This window comes from Vulpes lagopus, chromosome 16 (assembly GCF_018345385.1).
Source record: "Vulpes lagopus strain Blue_001 chromosome 16, ASM1834538v1, whole genome shotgun sequence".
Classification (NCBI taxonomy): Eukaryota; Metazoa; Chordata; class Mammalia; order Carnivora; family Canidae; genus Vulpes; species Vulpes lagopus.
The window spans coordinates 34,995,091-35,002,530 of record NC_054839.1 but is presented as its reverse complement, the minus strand read 5'-3'; the positions used below and the strand labels follow the sequence as shown (position 1 = coordinate 35,002,530).

Sequence of the window (7,440 nt, the reverse complement as noted above, 5' to 3'; positions counted from 1 at the left end):
GCTCATGGCAAAATGCACTTTTATGTCATCCTCCTTTAGGTAGAACATTATTTCCACGCAGTAATATATTTTTAGGAGAGTAGAAATCACCTTTTCCATCTCTCTTCCTATTTCACATTAGCTTTTTTCCAAGGTCGTTAAAATGAAAGAATGACAGTAGACTTTCTTATCAACAGCTTGTTTCAACAGATACAATACATGGGTTGGGGATCGAAAAGAGCATGAGAAGCATTTCTGCCAACATTGTAGAAAATATTGAACATCTGCTATATCTGGGATCCTGGGAGTTGTAATTATAATTTTTTGAAATCTGTACACAAGAGTTATAAATATTAGAACTGTAGCCTGTGAAAGCCATGAAATATTTAACTTGTTTGGCAGGCTTAAGCAAAACTCATAAACTTAATTTAAGCAAGCCAAACACTATAGTTTCACCAATTTTACATCTTTCATGTCATTAGTTAGATAAATTAAAGCAAACTGTAAAACAGCCTAGAGACTGCCGACTGGGAAGTCCTAGAGGTAGACCCCTTCCCCTTACCCCCCCAAAAAAAGTGCATTTGGAGAGCTCACTCATTGTGTTGTTGGTTTACCTTTCCAACTTATCAGTTATCCACACTTATCAAAGACTCTGGTTTGCTTGCAGACGGAGAGAATCGCTGTTAAGAAATGGCTTCAGGGTAAGTAAAGAGAAAAGCAGACGTCAGGCATTTTAAGTAGGTTCACAGCCACAAAAAAGAACCAAAGGCCACTGGTGATTTCCGCAAGCTGTAGGTTCAATCCGTCAAAAACCCACACGCCACCGGGGTGAAAGCCTTTCAAACCTGAAAACAAAGCCCTGGTAAGTAGCTCGGTGCTGCTGCAGAGAGGCTGAGGAGCTGAGAGAAACCAGGGTGCCCTCTTGTAGCTCTGCGGCCCAGCCACAGAAGGGCAGATGGGCTGGAACATTCTGCTATGTCCACCTCACACGAGCATTTGAGATGGAACACATGTCAGTGATAACCCCGCCGACTCCACTGCCTATTTTTAAGTTAAAAGTCCTATTCAGTTAGCTCCAATACTTCCTCATGGACATCCCCTCCACCGTTCCCCCCCTTATCCCAGGCCCAGTCTGTTCCCCAATAAGAAACTAATGGTAAGAGTCTTCACACTATAGATTCTGAATGAAAATAATCGATGATGCCACCATTTATTTAATAGCACTTTATTTACAGGGTATCTTTTTGCAGTTGAACCTCAAAGCAACCTTGTTTATGGCTATGAATAAGCGACTTCTACAAATTTAAAAAAGCAGTGAGATGGGCCCACGCAGGGCCACAAGGTGACAGTCCTGAGCCGAGCCCGGAGGTGTCCTGGGGCTTTGTCCTGCACTCTGGTCACAAGGGAGGCAGCCGATTCACAGAATATCTGCTCGACGGGAGTCTATAGCAGGACCCAGCTAAGGGGCTCCAAGTCCAGAGTCCTGCTGGTGGCGTTTCCAGGCCTCACGGCTTCCCTCCTCCTGGCCCTTCTCTATGCCCTGGTGCTTTTTTAGATTCAGTGTCTCTATTAAAACTTCCTACTCCTCTTTCCCTGCCTTGTCTCCCTCTCTTAACCCCTACAAAGGACTGAAACTGGCTGTCAGCTCTGGGGCTTGCCACAGTCATAGCAGCCTTTGTTAACAAGTTAAGAATCTACAGGAATCCCCTCTTTGCTGTCTCTACACTCTGTACATGAGAGCAATCAAATGGATCAGCTGGAAACCCCTAGCTGCGAATGCATAAAAGAGCAAATGAATAGGAAAGTTCAAACGAGATATTTCACTGAAACATCCTGCTGATCCCGTTTCATTCTGCATTTAAGAAAATAATACCCATGCCCAAACAGCCTCTTTCTCCCTGAACTAGAGGGTTGATATCACACAGACTGTCTACACAGGGGAACCAATTCAAGGCAGAACTGAAAGTTCCAATTCAATCCAATCAGCCCATGTCATATGTCTGGGGCCAGTCCAGCGAGCCTCGAATGTAAAAGAGCCAAATGTGCGTTGCCGGTGGCCCACACAGGCAGGAACTGTTGATGCCTCAGGTTCACTTGAATGGGAAGCGAGGTTGAAGGGGTTTTGAGTATCTCCCGTGTGCCAGGTACTGTGCAAGGATTTTTATGTCTGTTTCTTAATTCATGTTCACAATAAGCTTGTGGGATAGATTTTAGTATTGGCTATCCCTCTTTCAAAAAGACATTAAGCCATTTCCTTAAGATTAAAAAGCCAGTTAAGTGGAAGGTATAAATATTGTATGCAAATCTGAAGCAAATGGAAATTCTAGGGAGATCTACAGTCCACTCACCCTCGAGAACTGTGGGCTTCCCGGCCTGTCTTGACTCGGGAACCAAGATGGCAAGGAAGAAGCTAATTAGGCTCTCCTTGTTCTCACATTCTTGGGACAGCTGTGGAGATGCTCAAAACAACCGAAGTGTTAGTTCTAGGGGAGTCCCCACGAATTGCTCCTCCAGTTCCTCCCCGCCAGTCCCTGCAAAATAGTCATGGTCCTCCGAGGCCATGGAGAACATGGTCCTACATCCTATGACCAAGTGGTGAGGAACATGACAAAGCAAGGCTGGAGAAACAAGGGACTCTGTCTTTCTCCTTGTCTTCCTTTCAATCTTCATCATGGATAAAGTTAAAAAAAAAAAAGAAATAAAATGATCAGAATAAAGGCTCAAAGACTTTCAAGCATGGTAATTAAAAGACCTAAGTGCCATGATTTGACATTACATTTTCTTTTACAAAGAATAATATAGTGGAAATCCCAACAGCTTCGTGGAGGTGTTCAACTCAGTTCCCACTTGTAGTTGAAAGCTCCATTTCTGCTGCCCTGGTACTGAGTCTTGGTCGCAGGAGGGCATCATCTCTGATGACACGGACAGGTTCAAGGTCCTGAGGGTCAGGCCCATTGGGTGAGTGTCAGGAGACAGCAGAGCTGGAGCTCCTAGCGAGACCTGCAGGTGTGGGCCGTCAGGTTCCTGGGTGCTGACACCTTTGCCACTTGGATCCTCTGGCTGCACACCAGCAAGGCAGGCTCAGGGAACCTTTCCAGGGCAGCTGTGTGCGAGGGAAAGCTGTTACTCCTCCAAGACTGAACAGTGACAGAAGCAACTCCACCAGGCTCCCTGATCAAGCCGCGCCGTCCGGTGGGAACTGCATTTTCCTCGAAGATTGCTGGGCTTGTTTACATGTGTTTTATTCTGAGCTACAGTAATCTGTTCACAAGAGACAGAAATCCTGGTAAATCAATCCTTAAAGCCTGTTGACATTTGTCCACTTGGCAGATCATAAAAGCCCCTTGAAAATCACAGGAGAAAATGTGTAAACCGCTTACCAAATTATATGATGTAAACGCCAAGAGAAGGCGTTCTGCAGGATAAGATCACTGAATCGTGACTGCCTTCCGAATGTAACTTTATTTTGGTCTTGGGTTATATGTGAGGTGTTGCCAAGATCAACTGAAAGAGAGACAAAGATATATAAATTCAGCCCCAAAGCTGACTTTTAGTTCTCTGTCTTCAAAAAGACTGGAGATTCTTTATGAGATGTAGTTTCGCATAAACAATCTTTGCTAACAAGAGTTTTCCCCCAGTATCAGTTAAATTTTAACTAGTTCCCTGTAAATGTTATGTGAGTGCCAGAAATAATCTTGAGTTTGAAAAGAAAAAAAACTAGGACTGGAGAAAGCTTCACGGCATAAATACGCAGAAAAAACAACCCAGAAATGGTTGGTGGCAAGCGGACTGCATGGGGCTAAGAGTTCAAGGTTACTGCCACCACTTTCCCAAGAATGTCTCCAGAGAGATTTCCAGAAGACTCTAAGAGGGATGTAATATAGAATGATTATGCACGAAGCGATGATAAGTGCTCGCTGCCCGTATAACAGTGCAGGTAAAAATCTACCATAAGCTGTTATGCCTGAATTGAGGCTTATCCCAGGCTCTTTGAGAAATCAGGTTCACAGTCTGAAACCCTCTTTATATATCAGGGTAATCTCTATAGATTCCATTTCAAATCTTTTGCCTCAGTTGCCTAACAATTAATTACTTGTATCTGACTCTTCCTTAGAGACAGTGTTCGTTTCATTACCTCTCTTCACAGTTTCGTACATTGTACTAGATATTCAGCTACGAGCGAGAGTTCTTCATGCATGCTGCTGGGTATACTTAGGTAAGGAATTCCCTTAATGTTCACACACTCCTGGCATCAACAATAAAGCTGATGGTAGGGAGTAGCTCCCAGGTCTCCAAGGTGACAGGAAGCCCTTCTTGTGTGGAGAGCTCTAGGGACAGGAGAGGCATGACTGCCTCCTGTGAGAAGGGGCTGGGCAGGGTTTCTAGTGTTATCCAGGGATCCCACCTCTTTCTTTAGGTAGAGAGTTATAAATACACTTCCTGACATCCAAGAAGGGTTTGCTAAAGACTTCTAAGACCAATGACTTGGTTCTCCTACAACACATGTGTAGGCACATATCACACCACCACAGAATCTCACATGGCTGGTGGCCTTCTTCTCCAGGAACCGATTCAACATCCTCCTGAATGCACATATCCCGTCTCCAATGTGTTCACTCGAGTCTCATGCAGCCTACGCAGATGGACACAGGGAACTTCCTGGCCCCAAAGCAGCCCTTACACCGTTGGACAGCTCTAAATCTGCCAAACTGACTTTTCTGAATAACCCTTGGCATTAGTTTTATTTCCTAATAAGGAGATTTTTATTTCCTGATATCCTAAAGAAGAAATGCAATCCCCTCTTCCAAAAATATGAAGCTGAAGTCAGGAGAGAGCGAGTAGTTGTGTGTGACTTTGGGAGCCTTCTCCTCTCCATTCTTTCCAGGCTAGAAGAAAAGACAGTATCCAGGATGCAAGCAGCTGCCCCTGCCTGGGCGCCCCGGTCTGGGGACCCTGTGGCACGGCTTGGTAGTAGCACATCCCTGTGTGTCTCTCTGCAGGTTTCACACATGTCAATTGTGCTACTTCTACTGATGCAAGAGGTTTTTAAATATAATCCAAATTATGCGTTCCGCTTATCCTCTCTTCATTTCACATGCATTTGGTGGGTGACTATTAGATGCCAGTTTCATGTTCTATGCCAAGTTCAGGGGCATCTATGGTAATTAAGATACAACACCTCTCTTTCAGGAGCGGATTGTCTAGAGTAAAACCTCAATGAGTAAATAGGCAGGTGTAATAATGCATCCTTATTAGGACAAGAGCTCAGAAAAAAGGCTCCAATCCTGTAAAGGGGGTCTTGAGGATCTGATGTCAGAGAGAACCAAGCAATAGGCAAGTGAGCGGGCAAAAACAGAATGCCTCTCAAGCAAAGGAAATAGCTTTAAAGAAGACCAAAGTGAGGATATATTCCTGGATCCACACACAGCATAAGGTGAGTAGGAACAAATTTGTTAATATCCACTGCATATAGGACATGTGTATGATGTTGTATCTACATAAGACTATGTGCTCATGTTTAAGGTATACTTGAATATTAAAGATTAAAATAAAATGTGCTCACTTATTGAGTGATGTAAGCACTGAGATATGAAGATGATAAAAGGTTGTTGTGGCTTTGTGGGACTCATAGTCTGATGGAGGCACTATTTTTTAAACTTGCATGTTATCCAAAGCAACATGATCAAATAGTAACACTGGTTATTTAGTTAAGTGAAAAGTTTTAAAATTATTTTTGAGTAATTGGGTTGAGAAAATAATCTTATGAGACAGAAACCCAAAATATAATCTTCTACTTGTAACGTTCTTTCTCCTCTTAATAAAAAATAGTAATAGTAAAAAAAAAAATAGTAATAGTAATCAAAAATAGTGATCCCTACCCTTGAATGTTAATTGAAAGCCAAAATATATTTTGGTCAGTGATTAGCTCAATGACTGCTCCTTCTTTTGACCATTAAGAGTCTCTACAGAGCTAAGAAGATAAAGAACTGAATGGAGTTGGAGGGAAGACTGATACGGGTAGAGCGTGGACATGGCAAGGAATGGACTGTTGGAATAAACTGCCCGTGAGAAAATTCTGAAAAGGAAGGAAATCATCTCTGGCAATTAAATATTTACCAAGAAGGAAAAACTAGTGGACAACAGTCAGGAGGCAAATTTGACCAAAGAGAAATGTTCTGGATTCTACTTAAAACTTCTCCTAGCCCCTATTCAAGGAATATTTTCTGGAAATCTCCTTATTTTATGTTTTTTAAGATTTATTTATTTATTTTAGAGGAAGAGAGAAAGAGAGAGTCCGTGCACATGCACAGTGGGCAGGGGCAGAGGAAGAGAATCTCAAGCAGACTCCGCACTGAGTGCAGAGGCAACGCAGGGCTTGATCTCATAACCCTGAGATCAGGATCTGAGCCATAATCAATAGTCAGAAAGTTAACCGACTGAGTCACCCAGGTACCCTGAAATCTTATTTTTAACCAAAGTTTCTCAACTTTGGCACAATTTACATTTATGGCTGGATAAGTGTTGTGGGGAATGTTCTGTGCATCGTAGAACATTTAACAGCATCCTTGGCTTCTATCCACTGAAGCCAGGAGCACCCTCCCCACAAAAACACTCCAGTTGTGACAAACAAAAATGTCTCCAAACATTGCCTAATGTCCCATGGAGAGCAAAGCTGACTTGCTTCAAGAACCACTGACTTAAACTAACGGATAAGAGAAAGCAGAACATAGTCAAAAGAATTTAATGAGATAATGGAAGGGATCCTTAAGCCAAATATTATTGCAATCCCATTATTTCAGATTGTAAATGTTCCCCAAAATTCCTAAACTGAATAATCTTCAGGGCCTGTTTGACACACGTGCACATACACAAACACACACACATACACCCACACACAGAGTGGGTTTTTCCTAACCATCTTTATATTGTGTTAATACTAAGAAATAAGTTGTGCATTCTGTAATATAAAAATTAAATGGATTTCCAAATCAGCTTCCTGGGGTTTCAGAATAATTTCATGTTGCCATATCAATGTAGGCAAGAAAAAAATGTATCTCATCAAAACTATTCCAGAAGCACCTCATTTTGATAGGAAAGTACTTTGTGATGATTACCTAATAGGCAGCATTTGTTGAAATGCTTTTAATAGACCTTTTTTATCACATGCAAAAGAATTTCAATGCTAGTTCAGTCTCCTGTTTCATTCTGTCATGAATCAATTTGTAGAGACATTTAGAAGTCAATAATCCACTGCAGCTTTGATGACAGGTGATTAATTTCTACATTTTAGAGACATAATAAGATTTAGCAATAAAAAGGCCTTGAAGTAACCTACCAAACAGCTTTAATCTCAGCCTTGGGACTGTTGCTAAATATGAATGCTTGTACACAAATGTGAATGATTTAAGTTAGTAGGTTTTATTGCAGACTCCTTGTGTTTTCATATTAATCTTGCTTTAC

The 7,440-nt window shown here is 42.1% G+C and overlaps 1 long non-coding RNA gene across 4 annotated transcripts in view; it reads right to left on the bottom strand.

Annotated features, from left to right (window-relative positions):
- Window positions 1-599: 599 nt before the first annotated feature.
- Window positions 600-7,440, bottom strand: part of LOC121477127 — a 93,402-nt gene continuing 86,561 nt past the window's right edge. For all 4 annotated transcript variants that reach the window (XR_005984105.1, XR_005984103.1, XR_005984104.1 and 1 more), the window contains exons 2-3: window positions 3,360-3,483; window positions 600-3,240 (exon numbers count right to left, since the gene is read on the bottom strand). This is a non-coding gene — a long non-coding RNA (uncharacterized LOC121477127). The remainder of the gene's footprint in view (window positions 3,241-3,359; window positions 3,484-7,440) is intronic.